Source organism: Heterodontus francisci, chromosome 7, assembly GCF_036365525.1.
Source record: "Heterodontus francisci isolate sHetFra1 chromosome 7, sHetFra1.hap1, whole genome shotgun sequence".
NCBI lineage: Eukaryota > Metazoa > Chordata > Chondrichthyes > Heterodontiformes > Heterodontidae > Heterodontus > Heterodontus francisci.
This window is the reverse complement of record NC_090377.1, coordinates 30,158,186-30,182,895: the sequence shown is the minus strand read 5'-3', so window position 1 is coordinate 30,182,895 and position 24,710 is coordinate 30,158,186. Positions and strand designations below refer to the sequence as shown.

The 24,710-nt window shown below is 44.7% G+C and overlaps 1 protein-coding gene across 13 annotated transcripts in view; it reads left to right on the top strand.

Annotated features, from left to right (window-relative positions):
* LOC137371914 (methyl-CpG-binding domain protein 5-like) overlaps positions 1-24,710 on the top strand; it is a 321,882-nt gene that overhangs the window by 122,892 nt on the left and 174,280 nt on the right. The gene's annotated exons all lie outside the window — the stretch shown is intronic.

The window sequence follows — 24,710 nt, the reverse complement described above, 5'->3', positions numbered from 1 at the left end:
TATTCAGCTAGAAGCTAGTCAAATCACGAAACCACACAAACTGTATTCCCTTTAGTTTTATGGACTCTAACTCAACCAATCTACCTTTCCCCACTCTGTAGTCTAATTGTGTGTATGAGAGTGAAAGTTGTTGCATTGTTTATTGTTTTATTCGGTTTAGGGACAATAAAGTTAACCTCTTTTTCTTTGTTAACTAAAGAAAACCTGTCCTATTGGTTCTTGTCATGATCATAACAAGTAAGTAATCAAACACCGAATGAGTTGGCCAGTACATCCACTTTAAGAAAGACTTAAACCTGTTGTGGTATAACAAGGAGAGAGAAGCCCTTAACCCCTCCTCACTTGACCGTGACATTGAGAAGCTGTCTGACAAGCCGCCATCTAGTCTCGTCAACATTGATTCCATTATAGATTCTGAGTTATCCTTTCCTCATTTCAGTTAACTTCTGGTTTGTTTAGGCATTCCATTGTTTCCTGATGGTAGATTCTATCAAATGCCTTCTCATTGTCTGTGAATCATACATGGGTTTTTGCACTTCCAGGTATCTTTCAATGACTACTCAAGTTAAAAATGCGCTCTTTGTTCCTTTTTTTAAAATCTGAATCCTGACTATTATCTATCTCTGCTTCTGTAGACTGGTCATTACTTTCCAAAATGACTATTAGAATCATTTTCATCACATGGTACATGAGGCTTATTATCCTGTGCTCTGAACAAACATTCTAGGGCATTAAAAACAAAAAATGCTGGAAATACTCAGCAGGTCTGGCAGCATCTGTGGAGAGAGAAGCAGAGTTAACGTTTCAGGTCAGTGACCTTTCATCTTTGGGAGCTTAATGAACACTGACTGCATCATATCCGTAGGCATGAATCCTTTGCTATAAGTTTTGTTGCAGGGGTCTGTCAGTATCCCAATGTTAACATCATTAAGGGCTTTCAAGCATTCTGTTGGTATCTCACTGATGATATAACCCCTTTCAAAATGTCAGTTCCTATGACTCCAACCTCTTGTGCACCCTTCTCCTTTCAATCCGCCACTAATGACTGTACCTTCAACTGGCTGAGTCCACTCTCTAGAATTCCCTCCCGAAACTCACTAAGCTTTTGGTCATCCCCTACTAATCTCTCCTCCATTGGCTCAACATCTCTATTCTCAAACCTCTCAAGTTCATTTTATACTTTAGAGATACTATATAAATGGAGCTAGCTGTTGCTAGTTTGACCTGGTCTTGTTAAGGTTCAAAGTTACCTCTCATAACTTATTGACTGTTTTCTTTGGCAAATTAATTTTTAAGGAACAGGGACATTAGCAAATAACTTTGGTAAAGCTATATGTGTTGCTTTGAGAAATCACAGATCAGCTGTAACCTAGCTTGTAAGTGCACAATGTTCCTTCTGGAACTTTATGTACTTGAACATGGATGCCTGAACACACATCTTGTTTTGATCAAACTGCTTGTTTCTTTGAGGTCTGTAGTTTCTATGAATACATTCATACTTGACCAACTACTAAGAATAATGCAACATATAACTTTTTTTCTCTCTGCCCCATTATAATTTATCAAAGACACTACTTGAATTGTAATGGCAAAAATAGTTTGTTCGTTTGTTTTAAGTCTCCAATGTTGCATTTTGGTTTGTGCAATCTTGGGAATTTTCCTTCAGAAGGCACTAATTTGTGCTCATGTAGAACAAATTTGCATTTGTATGATGCCTTTAATGTAGTAAAACATCCCAGTGCTTCACAGCATTATCAGACAAAATTTGGCACTGAACCACTTAATGAGATATTAGACCAGATGACCTAAATTTTCATCAAAGAGAGGGATTTTAACAAGCGTCTTAAAGGTAGAAAGATAGGCGGAGAGGTTGAAGGAGGGAATTCCAGAGCTTAGGACTTGGCACTGAAGGCAGAGCCATCAAAAGTGGGGAGATTATAATTAGGCATGCCAAGATATCTCTCAGGGGTTGTGGGGCTGGAGGTAGTTACAGAGATGGGGAGTGGAGAAGCCATGGAGGTTTTAAAAACAAGGAGCTAGTCTTATAACAGTCTCTATCACAAGGGACAAAGTATTTGACAAACTAATGGGACTAAAGGCAGACAAGTCGCCAGGACCTGATGGCCTGCATCCAAGGGTTTTAAAGGAGTTAGCTGCAGAGATAGTGGAGGCATTGTTCGAATATTCCAGAACTCACTGGATTCCGAGAGGGTCCCAGCGGATTGGAAAACCTCTAATGTGATGCCCTTGTTCAAGAAGGGAGAGAGACAAAAAGCAGGAAACTATACGCCAGTCAGCCTAACATCGATTGTTGGGAAAATGCTAGTGTCCATTATTAAGAAATGGCAGGATATTTAGAAAAGCTTAACACAATCAAGTAGAGTCAACATGTTTTTGTGAAAGGGAAATCATGTTTGACAAATTTGCTGGAGTTCTTTGAGGATTTAACAAGCAGAGTTGATAAAGGGCACCCGGTAGATGTAGTGTATTTGGATTTCCAGAAGGCATTCGATAAGGTGCCACATAAAAGATTACTGCACAAGCTAGAAGCTCACCGTATTGGGGGTGATGTATTGGCATGGATTGAGGATTGGTTCACACACTGAAAACAGAAAGTCGGGATTAATGATTCTTTTTTAGGTTGGAAAGAGGAAACTAGTGGAGTGTCACAAGGATCAGTCCTAGGGCCTCAATTATTTACTATCTATAACTAATGACTTGGAGGAGGGGGCAGAATGTAATATATCCAAATTTGCTGATGGTACAGAAATAGGTGGGAGGGCATGTTGTGATGAGGACATCAGGAATCTGCAAGGGGATGCAGATAGGTTGAGTGAGTGGGCAAGAACTTAGCAGATGGAGTTTAATGCAGGAAAGTGTGAGGTCATGCACTTGTAGGAAGAATCAAAAGGCAGACTATTATTTAAATGGAGAGAGACTCTAAAAAAGTGCAGGACAGAGGGATCTGGGTGTTCTTGTGCATGAAACACAAAATGTTAGCATGCAGGTGCAGCAAGTAATTAAGAAGGCAAATGGAATTTTGGTCTTTATTGCTAGAGGATTGGAGTTTAAAAATAGGGAAGTCTTGTTACAACTGTACAGGGTGTTGATGAGGCCACACCTGCAGTACTGTGTACAGTTTTGGTCTCCGTAGTTAAGAAAGGATATACTGGCATTGGAGGCAGTTCAAAAGAGATTCACTAGGCTGATTCCTGGGATGAAGGGGTTGACTTATCAAGAATGGCTAAACAGGTTAGGCCTTTATTAGTCTCACTAATTTGATTGAGTTTTTTGAGGAAGTGACGATGATTGATTAAGGAAGGGCAGTGGATGTTATCTATATGGACTTCAGTCAAGCCTTTGACCAGGTCGCTCATGGCAGACTGATGCAAAAGGTGAAGTCACATGGGATCAGAGGGGAGCTGGCAAGATGGATACAGAACTGACTCGGTCATAGAAGACAGAGGGTAGCAGTGGAAGGGTGCTTTTCTGAATGGAGGGATGTGACTAGTGGTGTTCCGCAGGGATCAGTGCTGGGACCTTTGCTGTTTGTAGTACATATAAATGATTTGGAGGAAAATGTAGCTGGTCTGATTAGTAAGTTTGCGGACGACACAAAGGTTGGTGGAGTTGCGGACAATGATGAGGATTGTCAGAGGATACAGCAGGGTATAGATCAGTTGGAGACTTGGGCGGAGAAATGGCAGATGGCGTTTAATCCAGACAAATGTGAGGTCATGCATTTTGAAAGGTCTAATACAGGTGGGAAGTATACAGTAAATGGCAGAACCCTTAGGAGTATTGACAGGCAGAGAGATCTGGGCATACAGGTCCACGGGTCACTAAGTGGCAACGCAGGTGAATAAGGTAGTTAGGAAGACATACGGCATGCTTACCTTCATCGGTCGGGGCATAGAGTATAAAAATTGGCAAGTCATGCTGCAGCTGTACAGAACCTTTAGTTAGGCCACTCTGAGAATATTGCGTGCAATTCTGGTCGCCACACGACAAGAAGGACGTGGAGGCTTTGGAGAGGGTACAGAAGAGGTTTACCAGGATGTTGCCTGGTCTGGAAGGCATTAGCTATGAGGAGAGGTTGGATAAACTCGAGTTGTTTTCACTGGAATGACGGAGGTGGAGGGGCGACATGATAGAGGTTTACAAAGTTATAAGCGGCATGGACAGAGTGCTTTTTCCCAGGGTGGAAGAGTCAGTTACTAGGGGAGATAGGTTTAAGGTGAGAGGGGCAAAATTTAGAGGGGATGTGCGAGGCAAGTTCTTTACACAGAGGGTGGTGAGTGCCTGGAACTTGTTGCCAGGGGAGGTGGTGGAAGCAGGTACCATAGAGATGTTTAAGGGGCATCTTGACCAATACATGAATAGGATGGGAATAGAGGGATACGGATTCCGGAAATGCAGAAGGTTTTTAGTTCAGGCAGGCATCAAGATCGGCGCAGGCTTGGAGGGCCGAATGGCCTGTTCCTGTGCTGTACTGTTCTTTGTTCTTTTGTTCTTATTCAATAGAGTTTAGAAGAATGAGGGGTGATCTTATTGAAACGTACAAGATTCTGAGGGGGCTTGACAGGGTAGATGTTGAGAAGATGTTTAGACTAGTGGGGGAATCTCCAACTAGGGGACGTAGTTACAGAATAAGGGGACACTCATTTAAAACTGAGATGCAAAGGAATTTCTTCTCTCAGAGGGTTGTGAATGTCTGGAATTCTCTACCCCAGAAAGCTGTGGAGGCTAGATCACTAAGTATTTAAAGAAGAGGTAGACGTATTTTTGAAATATCGGGGAAATTGAGGGCTGAGGAGCTGGCATGAAAGAGGCGTTGAGGTCTGGAGCAGATCAGCCTGATCTTATTGAATTGTGGGGCAGGCTTGAGGGGCTGAATGGCCTACTCCTGCTCCTATTTCTTATGTTCTTAGGAGAATAAAATCGTGCTGTTGCTCAATCGGGAGCCACCGTAGGTCAGCGAGCACAGGTGATGGATGAAAGGAACTTACTGCGAGTTAGGTTACGTTCAGCTGAGTTTTGGATGATACGGACACGTGGAGAGGGCAGTGTTCAATTCCCACCTGACCACAGCAAGTGTCATTGTTATTGGGGTTTTCACCCCTTTATGTTTTATTTGTCAAATTGACAGACGGTGACAGGTTTTGTAGGTTTAAAACAGAAGATTAGTTATTTATTGAGTAATATGTCTTAGAGATCCACTCGCAGGGAGGAGTGTCTCCTGAAGTGCTGCAATGTCTACATTGAGTCTACTGAGCTCATTGTTAATGATGGTGGTCTTCCGAGAATCGTTGATTTGTGTAAGGTCTTCCGACAGGCCAGGACACATACTTCTGACGTTCCAGCTTGCAAAACGAAGGGCTGGTACCTTCTTTCCCTTTTTTGTGCTGTTTGGTGCGGTGTTGCAGTCCACTTTTCGGGCAATGACCCTGAGCTCCAAGCATCCATTGAAGCAGGTGGACTGTGGCGGGACAGAACCTTATTGACCGGAGGCTGCCTGGTTTGAGGCGGGCGGTAGCTGTCCAGTGAGGTGTGATGACCTCTCCCACCAACAAAGCCAACCCGTGGCGCCCAATCTCTACGCCAATTGAGCTGGACTTATAACCCGTAACTGCTGCCTTCCGTGTTGTTTCGGTCACTGTGAGGCGACTATGGAGTGACCTCTCCATGGCACATGCCTGGACGAATGTATGGAGGTTGAGAGTTGCCCAAGCGTCAAAACCCCCCTCTCGGCCTTTCTGGTGGGGTCCAAAGGAGTGCAGAGCACGATGTTTGGCACCGGTATGGCTGCAGGAACTGCCGGAAACCTGCCAAAGGTGACACATGACCGCCTACAGGGTTCCGCTCCGGATTTTCTGTTAGGGTTTACTCCCTTAGCCTTGGTCTCTCCCGAGATGCCCACAAGGCTCGCCTCCCTGCAAGTGGATCTCTAACAGAGCATGACGACACCTTCTTCTGGCAGGGTAGGGATCCTGAAGAACCAAGACAGCATGGAGTGGACTTCGCCATCAGAAACTCCTTGCTCAGCATGATAGAGCCTCCCTCAAATGGCTCGGAACGCATACTGTCCATCCGACTGCTCACCGCCTCTGGTCCAGTACACCTACTCAGCATCTATGCTCCAACACTCTGCTCCACACCTGAAGCTAAAGACCAGTTCTACGAGGAACTCCATAATATCATTAGTAGCATCCCCAACACCGAACACCTGTTCCTGTTGGGGGACTTTAATGCCAGGGTTGGGGCTGACCATGACTCATGGCCCTCCTGCCTTGGGCACTATGGCGTGGGAAGGATGAATGAGAATGGACAGAGACTGCTTGAGTTGTGTACCTATCACAACCTCTGCATCACCAACTCGTTCTTTCACACTAAACCCTGTCACCAGGTTTCATGGAGGCACCCAAGATCGCGTCGTTGGCACCAGCTGGACCTCATCGTCACAAGGCGAGTTTCCTTAAACAGTGTTCAAATCACACGCAGCTTCCACAGTGCGGACTGCGACACCGACCACTCCCTGGTGTGCAGCAAGGTTAGACTCAGACCAAAGAAGTTGCATCATTCCAAGCAGAAGGGCCACCCGCGTATCAACACGAGCAGAATTTCTCATCCACAGCTGTTACAAAAATTTCTAAATTCACTTGTAACAGCCCTTCAAAACACTCCCACAGGGGATGCTGAGACCAAGTGGGCCCACATCAGAGATGCCATCTATGAGTCAGCTTTGACCACCTATGGCAAACGTGCGAAGAGGAATGCAGACTGGTTTCAATCTCATTTTGAAGAACTGGAACCTGTCATAGCCGCTAAGCGCATTGCACTGTTGAACTACAAGAAAGCCCCCAGCGTGTTAACATCCGTAGCACTTAAAGCAGCCAGAAGTACTGCACAAAGAACAGCCAGGCGCTGCGCAAATGACTACTGGCAACACCTATGCAGTCATATTCAGCTGGCCTCAGACACCGGAAACATCAGAGGAATGTATGATGGCATGAAGAGAGCTTTTGGGCCTACCATCAATTAGATCGCCCCCCTCAAATCTAAATCAGGGGATACAATCACTGACCAACGCAAGCAAATGGACTGCTGGGTTGAGCACGACCTAGAACTGTACTCCAGGGAGAATGTTGTCACTGAGACTGTCCTCAATGCAGCCCAGCCTCTACCAGTCATGGATGAGCTGGACGTACAGCCAAAAAAATCGGAACTCGGTGATGGCGTTGATTCTCTCGCCAGCGGAAAAGCCCCTGGGAAGGACGGTATTACCCCTGAAATAATCAAGAGTGCCAAGCCTGCTATACTCTCAGCACTACATGAACTGCTTTGTCTGTGTTGGGACAAGGGAGCAGTACCTCAGGACATGCGCGATGCCAATATCATCACCCTCTATAAAAACAAAGGTGACGGCGGTGACTGCAACAACTACCGTGGAATCTCCCTGCTCAGCATAGTGGGGAAAGTCTTTGCTCGAGTCGCTTTGAAGAGGCTCCAGAAGCTGGCCGAGCGCGTCTACCCTGAGGCACAGTGTGGCTTTCGTGCAGAGAGATCGACCATTGACATCCTGTTCTCCCTTCGTCAGATACAGGAGAAATGCCGCGAACAACAGATGCCCCTCTACATTGCTTTCATTGATCTCACCATAGCCTTTGACCTCGTCAGCAGACATGGTCTCTTCAGACTACTAGAAAAGATCGGATGTCCACCAAAGCTACTAAGTATTATCACCTCATTCCATGACAATATGAAAGGCGCAATTCAGTATAACGGCACCTAATCAGACCCCTTTCCTATCCTGAGTGGCGTGAAACAGGGCTGTGTTCTCGCACCCACACTGTTTGGGTTTTTCTTCTCCCTGCTGCTTTCACATGCGTTCAAGTCTTCAGAAGAAGGAATTTTCCTCCACACAAGATCAGGTGGCAGGTTGTTCAACCTTGCCCGTCTAAGAGCGAAGACCAAAGTACGGAAAGTCCTCATCAGGGAACTCCTCTTTGCTGACGATGCTGCTTTAACATCTCACACTGAAGAGTGTCTGCAGAGACTCATCAACAGGTTTGCGGCTGCCTGCAACGAATTTGGCCTAACCATCAGCCTCAAGAAAACGAACATCATGGGACAGGACGTCAGAAATGCTCCATCCATCAATATCGGGGACCACGCTCTGGAAGTGGTTCAAGAGTTCACCTACTTAGGCTCAACTATCACCAGTAACCTGTCTCTAGATGCAGAAATCAACAAGTGCATGGGAAAGGCTTCCACTGCTATGTCCAGACTGGCCAAGAGAGTGTGGGAAAATGGCGCACTGACACTGAACACAAAAGTCCGAGTGTATCAAGCCTGTGTCCTCAGTACCTTGCTCTATGGCAGCGAGGCCTGGACAACGTATGTCAGCCAAGAGCGACGTCTCAATTCATTCCATCTTCGCTGCCTCCAGAGAATAGTTGGCATCAGGTGGATGGACCGTATCTCCAACACAGAAGCCCTCGAGGCGGCCAACATCCCCAGCTTGTACACACTACTGAGTCAGCGGCACTTGAGATGGCTTGGCCATGTGAGCCGCATGGAAGATGGCAGGATTCCCAAAGAGACATTGTACAGCGAGCTCGCCACTGGTATCGGACCCACTGGCCGTCCATGTCTCTGCTTTAAAGACGTCTGCAAACGCGACATGAGGTCCTGTGAAATTGATCGCAAGTCGTGGGAGTCAGTTACCAGTGATCGCCAGAGCTGGCGGGCAGCCATAAAGGCGGGGCTAAAGTGTGGCGAGTCGAAGAGACTTAGCAGTTGGCAGGAAAAAAGACAGAAGCGCAAGGGGAGAGCCAACTGTTTAACAGCCCCGACAAACAAATTTTTCTGCAGCACCTGTGGAAGAGTCTGTCACTCTAGAATTGGCCTTTATAGCCACTCCAGGCGCTGCTCCACAAACCACTGACCCCCTCCAGGCGCTTACCCATTGTCTCCTGAGACAAGGAGGCCAAAGAAGAAGAATATGTCTTCTCCTAAAATTGTCACAATGCAGCACTCGCACACACCCACACAAGGAGAGACAGCAAGAGAGGAAAAGGGGTAAGTGGTTTGAAGTGAGGTCGGGTTTTGGGGTTCACGTTAAAATTTGAATTCTCTAGAGGGTCAAGTTCTCTTCAGTTGCAAGCCTAAGGTGTTTATAGATTTCTCAGTTGGTTGAAAGTTCAGTTTCAAGACAGAGGATCAATTCCAATTCTCTGTTGCACAGTTTGAAATGTAGAATTCACAGTCGGGTGCCTTCCTTCTTGGCTTGTTGGATTTTCTCCCAGCTCTCAGTTGGACAAGCTTTGGTGATGCTTTTTCCTGGGTGTCTCTCTTTCACCTTTTACAGCTAAAAGTTTCTCACATCTTGCCTCTGTTAGGAGACTGACAATGGCCCAGGATGTGCCTGCTTCACACTTTCTTTGTTTCAGAAGAGCTCATTCAATTCAAAAATGTCTCTTGGTTAGTTCAGGATGGGTGTAATTGACACCTCATGAATTGAATATATTCTTTTGTTCTTGCCAGATTGTTTGAATATTCAAAAGCAAAGTCTTTGGACCTTTGGAAGCCATTTTTTTTAAAGAGCATTGTCTACCATTTTAAAAGATAAGTCCATTTTTATAGCTCTTCAGATTGAGTTCTTGCAGTTTCAATCGCTGCACTTTATGCAAGTGTCACAATGAGCTTCGGTTTACAGAAGGTGGAATTTGATAGGCTGACCAGGAGTGCTTTGGAACAGTCAAGTCTAGAGGTAAAAAAGGCATGCTTGAGAGTTTCAGTAGTAGATGAGCTGAGGCAAGGGTAGAGTTGGCGATGTTGAAGAGGTGGAAGGAGGTGGTGTTGAGTGTGGGTATATGGTTGGAAATTCATCTCAGTCAAATACGACACCGAGGTTGCGAACAGCCTGTTTCAGCCTCACAGTTGCCACGGAGAGAGGTCGAGTCAGTGGCGAGGCAGTCGAGCTTATGACGCGAACTGAAGGCAATGGCTTTAGCCTTCCCATTGTTTAGTTGGAGGACGTTTCTGCTCTTGCTGTACTGAATGTCAATCAAACAGTCTGGCAATTTAGAGACAGTGGAGGGGTTGAGAGAGGTGGTTTCAATGTGATTTCAACCAGCAATTAACAGCACTGTGCCCCAGTGAGCAATTTTCACACAAAAGCACAGTCAGCAACAACAACTTGGATCTTCCTGGTGCCTGTCGCATGTAGGGAAGTGATTTACATTAAGGAGGAAAACAATGGATGACAGGGGAGGCATGAAGGAATACCGAGAGAGTTAGAGTGTATTTGAAAAAGAAGAATCTTTTGAAAACAGAAGTTATGTATCTATGGGGAGTGGATCAGGCGGGTAGTTAAGGTGGCACCTGGCCTGGCAGCTGCCTCCTGTGTTCCTCCTGTCTGCAACTCTGTAGTTCACTGCCTCTCTTCCTAATCAGTACATTTTATCTTAACCTCTCAATTTAAGCAACCAGCTCCATCGCATATGGTCCATCCTCCACCCTAGTCTTCAGTGGTTGCTGCTTCCACTTGATTTTAGAGAACAAGTCATCGAGAGATACAGCACTGAAACAGGCCCTTCGGCCCACCGAGTCCACGCCAACCAGCAACCACCCATTTATACTAATCCTACATTAATCCCATTTTCCCTCTCACATCCCCAACTTCCCTCAATTCTCTTAGCACCTACCTACACTCGGGGCAATTTTTACAATGGCCAATTTACCTATCGACCCGCAAGTCTTTGGCATGTGGGAGGGAACCAGAGCATCTGGAAGAAACCCACGCGGTCACAGGGAGAACTTGCAAACTCTGCACAGGCAGTACCCAGAACTGAACCCGGGTCACTGGAGCTATGAGGCTGTAGTGCTAACCACTGTGCCGCATTGTGGACTCTTCTATGCTGCTCTGTTGGGCTGCCCTGGTTTCCTTAGCTGCAGTGATTCTGTTCTGTTTAAATCATCAAGTTCAAACTAAATGCTGCAGATCACATTCCTTGTCTACCAATCAGGTAAAACAGCAATTTGTGTGTACTTTCACTTTAGTATACTGTACTCACTGCTCACAATGCAGTCTGCTGCACATTGGGGAGTCCAGACGCAAATTGGGTGACCGCTTCAAGGAACACCTCCATTCAGTCCGCAAACGTAACCCTGAGCTTCTGCTCATCTGTAATTTTAATTCTCCATTTGCTGCCACTCTGACCTCTCTGTCCTCGGCCTCCTGCAGTGTTCCAATGAAGCTGCGTAATCTTTCTCTCCACAGATGCTGCCTGACCCACTGAATATTTCCAGCATTTTCTGTTTTATTCCTTATCCACCATCCCGTTGCTGTTATTTCCTGAGTTCACGTCTATTGCTTCCTTTGGCCAAGAAAACTGCCCTCAGAATGGCTCAGTCACTCTTCTTGGCCCTAAGCTGGTTCTCCAGAAGTGATGGCGTGTATTGTTAGCACCTGAAGCCATTCCACACCTTTGTTGGAGGCCGGCATCAAGGTCCAGTCTCCTGCTGGATTGAACGCTGAACTTTTGATTCTCTTAATTCATTATACTTTCCAGTTGCAACATCCAACAACACCTTAGCTGATCTTCTGCTTCCCAGTGCCTCCTGGAATTACCCTCTCTTTTCCAGTGTCAGAAGCTGGGTCTTTCCTTTGCTGATCTATGCTGCATCTACCCAATCTACAAGTCGACATCCCATCCCAAAGTTCAGATCCTAAAGTCTAAATTATGAACTGATTCATATTCTCTCCTGTCATTGAGTCACAGAGACATAGAGTTATACAGCACAGAAACAGGTCCTTCGGCCCACCGTATCCATGACGGCCATCAAGTCTATCTATTCTAATCCCATTTTCTAGCACTTGGCCCATAGCCTTGTATGCTGTGCTGTTTCAAGTGCTCATCTAAATACTTCTTCAATGTTGTGAGGGTTCCTGCCTGTACCACACCTTCAGGCAGTGTATTCCAGATTCCAACACCCTCTGGGTGAAAACATTTTCCTCAAATCCCCTTTAAACCTCCTGCCCCTTACCTTAAATCTATGCCCCCTGATTACTGACACCTCCGCTAAGGGAAGAAGTTTCTTCCTATCTACCCTATCTGTGTCCCTCATAATTTTGCATACCTGAATCAGGTTCTCCCTCAGCTTTCTCTGCTCCAAGAAAAACAACCCTGGCCTATCCAGTTTCTCTTCATAGCTGAAATGCTGCAGCCCAGGCAACATCCTGGTGAATCTCCTCTGCACCCTCTCCAGTGCAATCATATCCTTCCTGTAGTGTGGCGACCAGAACTGTCCACAGTACTCCAGCTGTGGCCTAACTAGCGTTTTATCCAGCTCCATCATAACCTCCCTGCTCTTGTATTCTATGCCTCAGCTAATAAAGGCAAGTATCCCATATGCCTTCCAAACCATTTTATCTACCTGTGCCGCTGCCTTCAGTGATCTATGGACAAGTACACCAAGGTCCCTCTGACCCTCTCTGCTTCCTATGGTCGTACCATCCACTGTATATTCCCTTGCCTTGTTGTCCTCCCAAAATGATTCACCTCTCACTTCTCAGGATTAAATTCCATTTGCCACTGCTCTGCCCATCTTACCAGCCCCATCTATATCTAAGGCTTTAATCCTCACTATTTACAACACCACCAATTTTCGTGTCATCTGCGAACTTACTGGTCATACCTCCTATATTCATGTCTAAATCATTAATATCCTCAGGTTAGACTACTGTATGGATTGCCTCGTTTCTCTCTATTGATTCTTCTCAAGTCTTACACTTCCTCTTACTTCCGCACATGCCAACTTTCGTCTCCCCGTCCAATATTTTGGCACTCAACAGCGTAATTACAGCCTCACTGCATAGATAGCATTGGAATATCTGCTCTTATCATCCAGCACCTCACTGTGAATGATTATTTCACCTTTCTGATATTGAGGTATTAGTGAGACATAGCAGCAACTCCATCCCCCTTCCTCTCTTCCAGGTTATATTTTTCACCATCAGCCCTGCCCAAATCGCTCCAACGGTACGTTCTCCCGTTTCTACGTGATACCCCTACTTCTTCAAAACCCTCTCTGCTCCTTTGATTACTTAACACTTTTCCATCTTTCACACTTTTCATTTAAAACATTTTTCTTTACACTCCTCTCAAGCCACACGTTGGCATCCTTTGCTTCTGTGACTCCTCATCTTCCATGAGTTCAAACGGAACTTAACTCTCCTAGCCCCATATCCTTAGAATAAACTGCTATCTTATTTTTATCCAATCTCACCCTTCATATAAAATTTCCTACTCATATCTTTGGCCAGCTCCTCAACGTTGCTATACCTGTAGTCACAATCTTTGACCACTTTCTTGTATCCCTCAACACCCATATCCTTCATTCCTCTCCCGAGCACTGTTCAGTATTTTACAGCATTTCGGACAGGACCTTGTGCAGTGGAAGCTTTGTATTAGAATTCCTTCATCTTTCCTGGAATTACATCTGCCCTTCAAATCTATACTGATGATACTTTACTGTTCGTTGTACAAGCACATGTTTTGGATCTAATTTTTCAAGAATTGCAGTAGCATTTCAAACACACTTGTAGCGGTAACTACTAGAAATTTTCTGCTTTTGCCATTTGGTCGGTCTTTTTTTTGAGTTTTATTTTTAGAATAAAATAAGTAAAATAAATCCTTCTTCGTAAAACAATTCCCAAAATGAGATGCATGTTTTTGAAAGGATATTGGTGACTCATTGAGTTAAAGAGGGAGTTCAATCACAAAAAAATAGAATCGTTTTGCAGGCACTTGATTTTTAATGCAAAAATCATGATTTTCGAATGCAGAAATTTTGACATTTTATTAAAGTGGAAGGTGACATTGAAATGAGGATGGAGCAGGAAATTGAACTTTTCTATGATTCACATTGTTTCCCAGCTAATTCAGTTGTGTGTACTCTTTAGTTTATAATATCATAATGAAATATCTGAGCCATTATCATGGAAAACATTGGAGACTTTTTCAACCAGTTGCAGTACTTCATTGCAGTTCTATTGAGGGTGATGGCAAAGATATTCTACATCAGGATGATCCAATTTTTACTGCAAAGCAATTCAGTATCCCACACAATTGTGCAGTAATTGTAGTGGACTACAGCACTAGAATCTAGATGGTAGATTCTAACTTTTTTGATTTATTTTCTACCTACTGTGCTTTTATTCAGCTGGAGTATTGTGTCCAGTCTGGACACCACACTTTCGGAAGGATGTTAAGGCATTAGAGAGGACATGAGAGTGGTTCCAGGGATGAGGAACTTCAGCTACCTGGATAGGTTGGAGAAGCTGTTCTCCTTCGAGAAGAGAAGATTAAGAGGAGACATGATAGAGGTATTCAAAATCATGAGGATCCTGGACAGAGTAGACAGAGAGTAACTGTTCCCATTGGCTGAAATTTTTGGACACCGCTTTCAGGTGATTGGCAAAAGAAGCAACAGCGACATGAGAAAAAACTTTTACACAGTGAGTGGTTAGGATCTGGAAAGCACTGCCCGAGTCTGATCAAGGCAGATTCAATCGAAGCCTTCAAAAGAGAATAGGATCATTCTCTGAAAGAGGAAAACATTTTTTGGGGCTACGGGGAGTGGGACTAAGGGAGTTGCTTTTGAAGAGAGCCGACACGGACAAAACTGGCTGAATGGCTGTCTTCTGTGCTGTAACCATTCTGTAATTCTATGCTGGAAACTTCATGCACAGAAAACATATTTTTATATTTATTTATTTAGAGATACAGCACTGAAACAGGCCCTTCGGCCCACTGAGTCTGTGCCGACCATCAACCACCCATTTATACTAATCCTACACTAATTCCATATTCCTACCACATCCCCACCTGTTCCTATATTTTCCCTAACACCTACCTATACTAGGGGCAATTTCTAATGGCCAATTAACCTATCACCCTGCAAGTTTTTGGCATGTGGGAGGAAACCGGAGCACCCGGAGGAAACCCACGCAGACACAGGGAGAACTTGCAAACTCCACACAGGCAGAACTCGGAATTGAACCCGGGTCGCTGGAGCTGTGAGGCTGCGGTGCTAACATAGTAACGTATAATTGAGAAACAGTTGAATAATGTTGGTGAGGTAACTACAGATGAGTGTAATTAGAATCATAGAAAGTTTACGGCACAGAAAGAGGCCACTTGGCCCATCTTGTCTGTGCCAGCTGAAAAATGTTCCACCTATTCTAATCCCACGGTCCAGCATTTGGTCCGTAGCCCTGCAGATTACGACACTTGAGGTGAATATCCAGACTCCTTTTGAATGAGTTGAGGGTTTCTGCCTCAACTACCTTTTCAGGCAGTGAGTTCCAGACCACCACCACCCTCCGGGTGAAAAAGTTTTTCCTGATCTCCCCTCTAATTTTTCTACCAATCACTTTAAATCTATGCGCCATCGTCACTGACCCCTCTGCTAAGGTAAATAGACTCCACTCTATCCAAGCCCCTCAAAGTTTTATACATTTCAATCAGAATTTCCCTCAGCCTTCTCTGTTCTAAGGCGGGCAACCCCAGCCTATCCAATCTTTCCTCATAGCTGCGTTTTTCCAGTCCTGGCAACATCCTCCAAGATTTGTTTGGGCAGAGAAATGGCAGATGGAGTTTAATCCGGACAAATGTGAGGTAATGCATTTTGGAAGGTCTAATACAGGTGGGAAGTATATAGTAAATGGCAGAACCCTTAGGAGTATTGACAGGAAGAGAGATCTGGGCGTACAGGTCCACAGATCACTGAAAGTGGCAACACAGGTGGATAGGGTAGTCAAGAAGGCATACGGCATGCTTGCCTTCATCGGTCAGGGCATTGAGTATAAAAATTGGCAAGTCATGCTGCAGCTGTACAGAATCTTAGTTAGGCCACACTTGGACTATTGCGTACAGTTCTGGTCCCCACACTACCAGAAGGATGTGGAGGCTTTGGAGAGGGTACAGAAGAGGTTTACCAGGATGTTGCCTGGTCTGGAGGGTATTAGCTATGAGGAGAGGTTGGATAAACTCGGATTGTTTTCACTGGAACGATGGAGGTGGAGGGGCGACCTGATAGAGGTTTACGAAGTTATGAGCGGCATGGACAGAGTGGATAGTCAGAAGCTTTTTCCCAGGGTGGAATAGTCAGTTACTAGGGGACATAGGTTTAAGTTGAGAGGGGCAAAGTTTAGAGGGGATGTGCGAGGCAAGTTCTTTCCACAGACGGTGGTGAGTGCCTGGAACTTGTTGCCGGGGGAGGTGGTGGAAGCAGGTACGATAGCGACATTTAAGAGGCATCTTGACAAATACATGAATAGGATGGGAATAGAGGGATACGGACCCCAGAAGTGCAGAAGGTTTTAGTTTAGACAGGCATCATGATCGGCGCAGGCTTGGAGGGTCGAACAGCCTGTTCCTATGCTGTACTGTTCTTTGCAATTACAGTAATTTCACAACTAATTCTCCATTTCATTTCTTAGCCGTATATGTCTTGTTACATTGTCTTAATACTTTTCCTTTTTTACGCAAATTTCATCGAAGACACAAGGTATTTTATTTTTGCAATATCATCTGTAAATTACATTTCTGATATATAGTATCCCCACAGTTGCCAACATAGTGGCCAACTTATTTTTGTTTGTGGCTGACAGATTGTTTAAAAAAGAAATTGTCCAAAACCTCAAGTTTTTTTTTGTCTAATCTAAACTGCTGTGTCGGGTTGAAAAAAAAACTGATGTTGTTTCAGGTTTTTGCATATGTAGTTGTCTATCTGTAATGTGTGTTTCAAATTTCCCACCAGTTTATATTTTTTAAGAAGCACATTCATCTGTTGCTTTTCCACAATCATTAGATTGGCTTTATTGTTGGCTACATCTAATGAGTCAATACTGAAATTAAAAAATTGCCAGAAACACTCAGGCAGTTTAGCAGCATCTGCGGAAGGAGAAACAGAGTTATTGTTTCAGATCGTTGACCTATCCCGAGAACCAGTGCCAATACCGAAGTTCTATTTCATACAATCTCATTTGGCCTAGTAGTTGAAACCAAAATTGAAGCACATTTTTCTGAAATCTGAAGTTCACTCTGATCCCGGTGAACGTAACACATAAGCTACATGCCTTGAAAATAATCTGTGGCTTATGGAAGATTTCTTTGCAACTCATTCTAACCTTTACAGTGTCCTAACCAATATTTGTTCTCAGTCGACATTACTAAAATTAATTATCTGGTCATTATCTCATTGCTGTGTGTAAATTGGCTGTCGCATTTCCTACATTACAACAGTCACTTCACTTCAAAATGTACTTCATTAGCTGTAAAGCACTTTGGAATGTTGTGAAAGGTGCTATATAAATGCAGATCTTTTTCTTTTTTGCATCATGCTTCAGAAACTGAGTACTTAGCTTAAACTGCTGCAGGTATCTCAAGCATTCTAGTATTGAAAGTAAATCCCTGATCAGTGAAGATGTGAGTCAACACAATTGCTTCAGATAGACTCAGCAGTTATTTCAAGGCTTTTTGCCATTTCTTGACATGAGATGTCATTTCACTGCCACTGCCGTGTAATTCCTAATATAGACTTCAGTAGAATAATAGAATCATAGAAAGTTTAGGACACAGAAAGAGGCCACTGGCCCATCGTGTCTGTGCCGGCCGAAAAACGATCCACCTATTCTAATCCCACCTTCCAACATCTGGTCTGTAGCCCTGCAGTTTACGGTAGTTGAGGTGAATATCCAGACTCCTTTTGAATGAGTTGAGGATTTCTGCCTCAACTACCCTTTCAGGCAGTGAGTTCCAGACCACCACCACTCTCTGGATGAAAAAGTTTTTCCTCATCGCCCCTCTAATTTTTCTACCAATCACTTTAAATCTATGTCCTCTCATCACTGACCTCTCTGCCAGGGTGGATAGACACTTAACCTCCATTATATCCAGGCCCCTCAAAATGTTATACATTTCAATCAGATTTCCCCTCAGCCTTCTCTGTTCCAAGGAGAACAACCCCAGCCAATCCAATCTTTCTTCATAGCTGCATTTTTCCAGTCCTGGCAACATCCTCGTAAATCTCCTCTGTACCCTCTCTAGTGCAATTACGTCCTTTCTGTAATGAGGTGACCAGAACTGCAGACAGTAATCAAGTTGTGGCCGAACCAATGAGTTATCCGTTTCCAGCATAACCTCCCTGCTGTTGTATTCTATACCTTGGCTAATAATGGTCATCAAAGGCCATTGTATTACAGGGGAGATGGAGAGAGATTGTATTCAATGAGGGTGACTCTATTTGAGCAAAGGGACAGATGGTTCTTTAAAAACATTTTTTTTAACTTTCATTTTTGGGATTTATTGACCATCCTCAGTTGGCCTGAGGAGATGATAAGTTCCCACTTTGACCCACTGCAGTGTGTGTGGTGAAAGTGCTCCTGCTTTCTGTTGGATACCGAGTTCCAGTATTTTCAGATAGCAGCATGCAGATATGTCTGAAACACTTTGGGATCTTATGAAAGGTGCTATATCTGACTTGGAGGGAATCTTGGAGGTGATTGTGTTCTCATCCAACTGCTGCCTTGTCCCAGGGGGTGGAGAACCTGGGTTTGGGACATGCTGCTGAGGAAACTTAAAGGGCTGAATAGGGAGGGAGAGGGAGCATGCAAGAAAAGCTGTTGGTACTATGGAGAAAAAGACCTGTTACTTAAGGATTCGGATAAGGACAAGAAACTCTATTGTGGAACAGGGTCAGACTGGCAGTGCATGGTCAACATGACGGTCATGATTGTGATCAATGAGAACAGATTAAGAAATAATCTTTGGAAAAGATGCTTCATTCCAGAAAACTATATTTTAACTTGTTATCTGTGAACACTGCCATGGTACATGACTAATCATTATGGAATAGTACAACAATCACTGTTAGAATTTTTAAACTGAGTTAAATTATATTTTATTCCGTCATTACCATGCAATCTGGTCAATATTTCAAAATACGTGGGGAATCAAAAATTAAGTCTAATCATTGAATGAAGCCCGCTTTAGAAGGAGCAGGACAGCCATAATGTAGTCCCATTTAAAGACATGCATTCTGTCAATGTTCCTAAATGTTAAATACAAGTAATCATTATCGTTAAGTTGCAAAACTTGTTGTAGTTTGGAAAGCAAAAAAAATAGAGTTGACTGAAGCATCAAAGTTTCTCAGCTGTGCAGGCTAAGTGACTGGGAGAGCCAAAACTGATTTTGATTGAGGGATAAATGCTGGTGAGGACTCTGGGGAGCAAGCCCCTGTACTTTTTCAAGATAGATAGTGGCATGGAATCTTCTACACCCATGTGAGAGGGTAGACAAGGTGTCTGTTTAATGTCTCATCCAAAAGATGGAAACTGCTTATCAACTTAGATTTTGTGCTCAAGACTCTAGAGTGGAACTATGAACTCCCAGCCTTCAGGCTAGAGTGCTACCACTGAGCCACGACTGACATCAAGTTTGAATGGGTTTGCATGTAAGTCTTTCGAAGCGTGTTTGACCTGTTACTAGATTTGATCTTGTACAGGGAAGCCTGCATTTTGTGTTATGGAAATGGTATACTGTTTGATTTGCTAATTGGGAATTTAACCTATATTTCCATTACAAAGCAGTAATTTTAGAGCGATCATCAAATGATATAGCACTAACAGAGGCCATTTGGCTCATTGAGCCTGTGTCGGCACTTCGTTGAGCTATCCAATTTGTCCCACTCCCCTGCTCTTTCCCCATAGCCCTGCAATCTTTTTCCCTTCAAGCATCAAATTCCCTTTTGAAAGTTACCATCCTTTCAGGCAGTGCATTCCAGATCACAACAGCTCACTATGTTTAACCAAAAGTTTCCTCATGTCGCCTCTGGTTCTTTTGCCAATCATCTTAAATCTCTGCCCCCTGGTTACTGATCCTTCTGTTACTGGAAGCAGTTTCTTATTTGTTGAACACCTCTGTCAAATCTCCTTTTAACCTCCTCTGCTCTAAGGAGCACAATGCCAGCTTCTCCAGTCTCTCCACATAATTGAAGTACTTCATCCCTGGAACCATGCTCGTAAATCTCTTCTGCACCCTTGTCAAGGCCTTGATATTCTTTCTCAAAGGTGGTGCCCAGAATTGAACACACTGCTCCACCTGAGGCCAAACCAGTGTTTGTTTAAGGTTTAGCAGAATGTCCTTTCTTTTATGCTCTATGCCTCTATTAATAAAGCCAAGGATCCCATATACTTTTTTTTAAACAGCCTTCTCAACTTGTCCTGCCACTTTCAAAAATGTATTTACATACACTCTCTAGTCTCTCTGTTCCTGCACCCCCTTTTAAAATTAAAAAATTTTTTCATTTAATTTATATTGCCTTTCTTCATTCTTCCGACCAAAATCTATCACTTCACACTTCTTTTGCATTGAATTTAATCTGCCAATTGTCTGCACATTTCACCGGTCTATTTCTTCCTGAATATTGCATTTCCAAGTTTTCTCTCATCTGCGAGCTAATTCCTGTATAACCAAGTTCAGGTCATTGGCATCCTTCCATCTATGGAGATGGACACACAGCAAAAGATCCATTTAGCTGTGCTGTCTTAAAAGCAAAATACTGCGGATGCTGGAAATCTGAAACAAAAACAAGAAATGCTGGATTCACTCAGCAGGTCTGGCAGCATCTGTAGAAAGAGAAGCAGAGTTAACGTTTCGGGTCAGTGACCCTTCTTCGGAACTGACAAATATTAGAAAAGTCACAGATTATAAACAAGTGAGGTGGGGGTTGGGCAAGAGATAACAAAGGAGAAGGTGCAGATTGGACCAGGCCACATAGCTGACCAAAAGGTCACAGAGCAAAGGCAAACAATATGTTAATGGTGTTTTGAAAGACAAAGCATTAGTACAGATTAGGTGTGAATATACTGAATATAGAACATCAGCAAGTGCGAACCTGAAGAAAAACAACCTGAAAAAAAACAGTGGGTAAGCAAACTGAACAAACTAAGATGAAATGACAGCTGTGCTGTCTTCTCTGGGCGCACCTTTGCTGATGACTGTGAAGGCCAAGCCAGGTCATTAGTTGTCCATTTGATTAGTTGTGGCCAAGAAATCAGTTGATAACTATGATTTTCCCCTCCCCCTCTGTTTGTCAGATTAATCAATCTGGTTTATTCTATAAATTTTAAACATCTGCTTTAAAACAGTCTTTGTGAGACCTGAAACAGCAATTTGCTTGCATTTTCTGCTCATCTTGTACATGTTCTTTTTCTTTCTTTTGGGCCTCCTTATCTCGAGAGACAATGGATACGCGCCTGGAGGTGGTCAGTGGTTTGTGAAGCAGCGCCTGGAGTGGCTATAAAGGCCAATTCTGGAGTGACAGGCTCTTCCACAGGTGCTGCAGAGAAATTTGTTTGTTGGGGCTGTTGCACAGTTGGCTCTCCCCATGCGCCTCTGTCTTTTTTCCTGCCAACTACTAAGTCTCTTCGACTCGCCACAATTTAGCCCTGTCTTTATGGCTGCCCACCAGCTCTGGCGAACGCTGGCAACTGACTCCCACGACTTGTGATCAATGTCACACGATTTCATGTCGCGTTTGCAGACGTCTTTATAACGGAGACATGGACGGCCGGTGGGTCTGATACCAGTGGCGAGCTCGCTGTACAATGTGTCTTTGGGGAACCTGCCATCTTCCATGCGGCTCACATGGCCAAGCCATCTCAAGCGCCGCTGACTCAGTAGTGTGTATAAGCTGGGGATGTTGGCCGCTTCAAGGACTTCTGTGTTGGAGATATAGTCCTGCCACCTGATGCCAAGTATTCTCCGAAGGCAGCGAAGATGGAATGAATTGAGACGTCGCTCTTGGCTGGCATACGTTGTCCAGGCCTCGCTGCCGTAGAGCAAGGTACTGAGGACACAGGCCTGATACACTCGGACTTTTGTGTTCCGTGTCAGTGCGCCATTTTCCCACACTCTCTTGGCCAGTCTGGACATAGCAGTGGAAGCCTTACCCATGCGCTTGTTGATTTCTGCATCTAGAGACAGGTTACTGGTGATAGTTGAGCCTAGGTAGGTGAACTCTTGAACCACTTCCAGAGCGTGGTCACCAATATTGATGGATGGAGCATTTCTGACATCCTGCCCCATGATGTTCGTTTTCTTGAGGCTGATGGTTAGGCCAAATTCATTGCAGGCAGACGCAAACCTGTCGATGACACTCTGCAGGCACTCTTCAGTGTGAGATGTTAAAGCAGCATCGTCAGCAAAGAGGAGTTCTCTGATGAGGACTTTCCGTACTTTGGACTTCGCTCTTTGACGGGCAAGGTTGAACAACCTGCCCCCTGATCTTGTGTGGAGGAAAATTCCTTCTTCAGAGGATTTGAACGCATGTGAAAGCAGCAGGGAGAAGAAAATCCCAAAAAGTGTGGGTGCGAGAACACAGCCCTGTTTCACACCACTCAGGATAGGAAAGGGCTCTGATGAGGAGCCACCATGTTGAATTGTGCCTTTCATATTGTCATGGAATGAGGTGATGATACTTAGTAGCTTTGGTGGACATCCGATCTTTTCTAGTAGTCTGAAGAGACCACGTCTGCTGACGAGGTCAAAGGCTTTGGTGAGATCAATGAAAGCAATGTAGAGGGGCATCTGTTGTTCACGGCATTTCTCCTGTATCTGACGAAGGGAGAACAGCATGTCAATAGTCGATCTCTCTGCACGAAAGCCACACTGTGCCTCAGGGTAGACGCGCTCGGCCAGCTTCTGGAGCCTGTTCAGAGCGACTCGAGCAAAGACTTTCCCCACTATGCTGAGCAGGGAGATTCCACGGTAGTTGTTGCAGTCACCGCGGTCACCTTTGTTTTTATAGAGGGTGATGATGTTGGCATCGCGCATGTCCTGGGGTACTGCTCCCTCGTCCCAGCACAGGCATAGCAGTTCATGTAGTGCTGAGAGTATAGCAGGCTTGGCACTCTTGATTATTTCAGGGGTAATGCTGTCCTTCCCAGGGGCTTTTCCGCTGGCTAGGGAATCAATGGCATCACTGAGTTCCGATTTGGTTGGCTGTATGTCCAGCTCATCCATGACTGGTAGAGGCTGGGCTGCATTGAGGGCAGTCTCAGTGACAGCATTCTCCCTGGAGTACAGTTCTCGGTAGTGCTCAACCCAGCGGTCCATCTGTTTGCGTTGGTCAGTGATTATGTCCCCCGATTTAGATTTGAGGGGGGTGATCTTCTTGATGGTTGGCCCAAGAGCTCTCTTCATGCCATCATACATTCCTCTGATGTTTCCGGTGTCTGAGGCCAGCTGAATATGGCTGCATAGGTGTTGCCAGTAGTCGTTTGCGCAACGCCTAGCTGTTCTTTGTGCAGTACTTCTGGCTGCTTTAAGTGCTGCGGATGTTAAAACGCTGGGGGCTTTCTTGTAGTTCAAAAGTGCAATGCGCTTAGCGGCTATGACAGGTTCCAGCTCTTCATTATGAGATTGAAACCAGTCTGCATTTCTCTTCGCACTTTTGCCGTAGGTGGTCAAAGCTGACTCATAGATGGCGTCTCTGATGTGGGCCCACTTGGTCTCAGCATCCCCTGTGGGAGTGTTTTGAAGGGCTGTTACAAGTGAATTTAGAAATTTTTGTAACAGCTGTGGGTGAGAAATTCTGCTCGTGTTGATGCGCGGGTGGCCCTTCTGCTTGGAATGATGCAACTTCTTTGGTCTGAGTCTAACCTTGCTGCACACCAGGGAGTGGTCGGTGTCGCAGTCCGCACTGTGGAAGCTGCGTGTGATTTGAACACTGTTTAAGGCGGCTCGCCTTGTGACAATGAGGTCTAGCTGGTGCCAACGACGTGATCTTGGGTGCCTCCATGAAACCTGGTGACAGGGTTTAGTGTGAAAGAACGAGTTGGTGATGCAGAGGTTATGATAGGTACACAACTCAAGCAGTCTCTGCCCGTTCTCATTCATCCTTCCAACGCCATAGCGCCCAAGGCAGGAGGGCCATGAGTCATGGTCGGCCCCAACCCTGGCATTAAAGTCCCCCAGCAGGAATAGGTGTTCGGTGTTGGGGATGCTGCTAATGTTATGGAGTTGTTCATAGAACTGGTCTTTAGCTTCAGGTGCGGAGCAGAGTGTTGGAGCATAGATGCTGAGTAGGTGTACTGGACCAGAGGTGGTGAGCAGTCGGATGGACAGTATGCGTTCCGAGCCATTTGAGGGAGGCTCTATCATGCTGAGCAAGGAGTTTCTGATGGCGAAGCCCACTCCATGCTGTCTTGGTTCTTCAGGATCCCTGCCCTGCCAGAAGAAGGTGAAGAAGGTCTTTGTGAGACCTGAAACAGCAATTTCCTTGCATTTTCTGCTCATCTTGTACATGTAATCTGCCCAAAAGTACAGCTAAATTACTATCTCAGGATCCGTCTAAATATCTTTTGTTTCAGGACCTGATGGACAGCTCAGTATCCTTGAGTAATAACCAGATGTTGTATTAGCATTTCACTAAACTGGCTTGTGCATAAGGTAGTGTTCCTGAGCCAATATTGTCTCAACTATGCATGTATTTAACTTCAGTTTTACTGTTTTGTGTATCATTTTAGGGTCTTTTTGTTTACAACTCTGCTTCCTATCCCCAAGACCGCACATATCTTCATCCATGTGTCTGCCAATTCCAGCTAATAACCATGAGCAAATGTGTGAGAGGGCTAT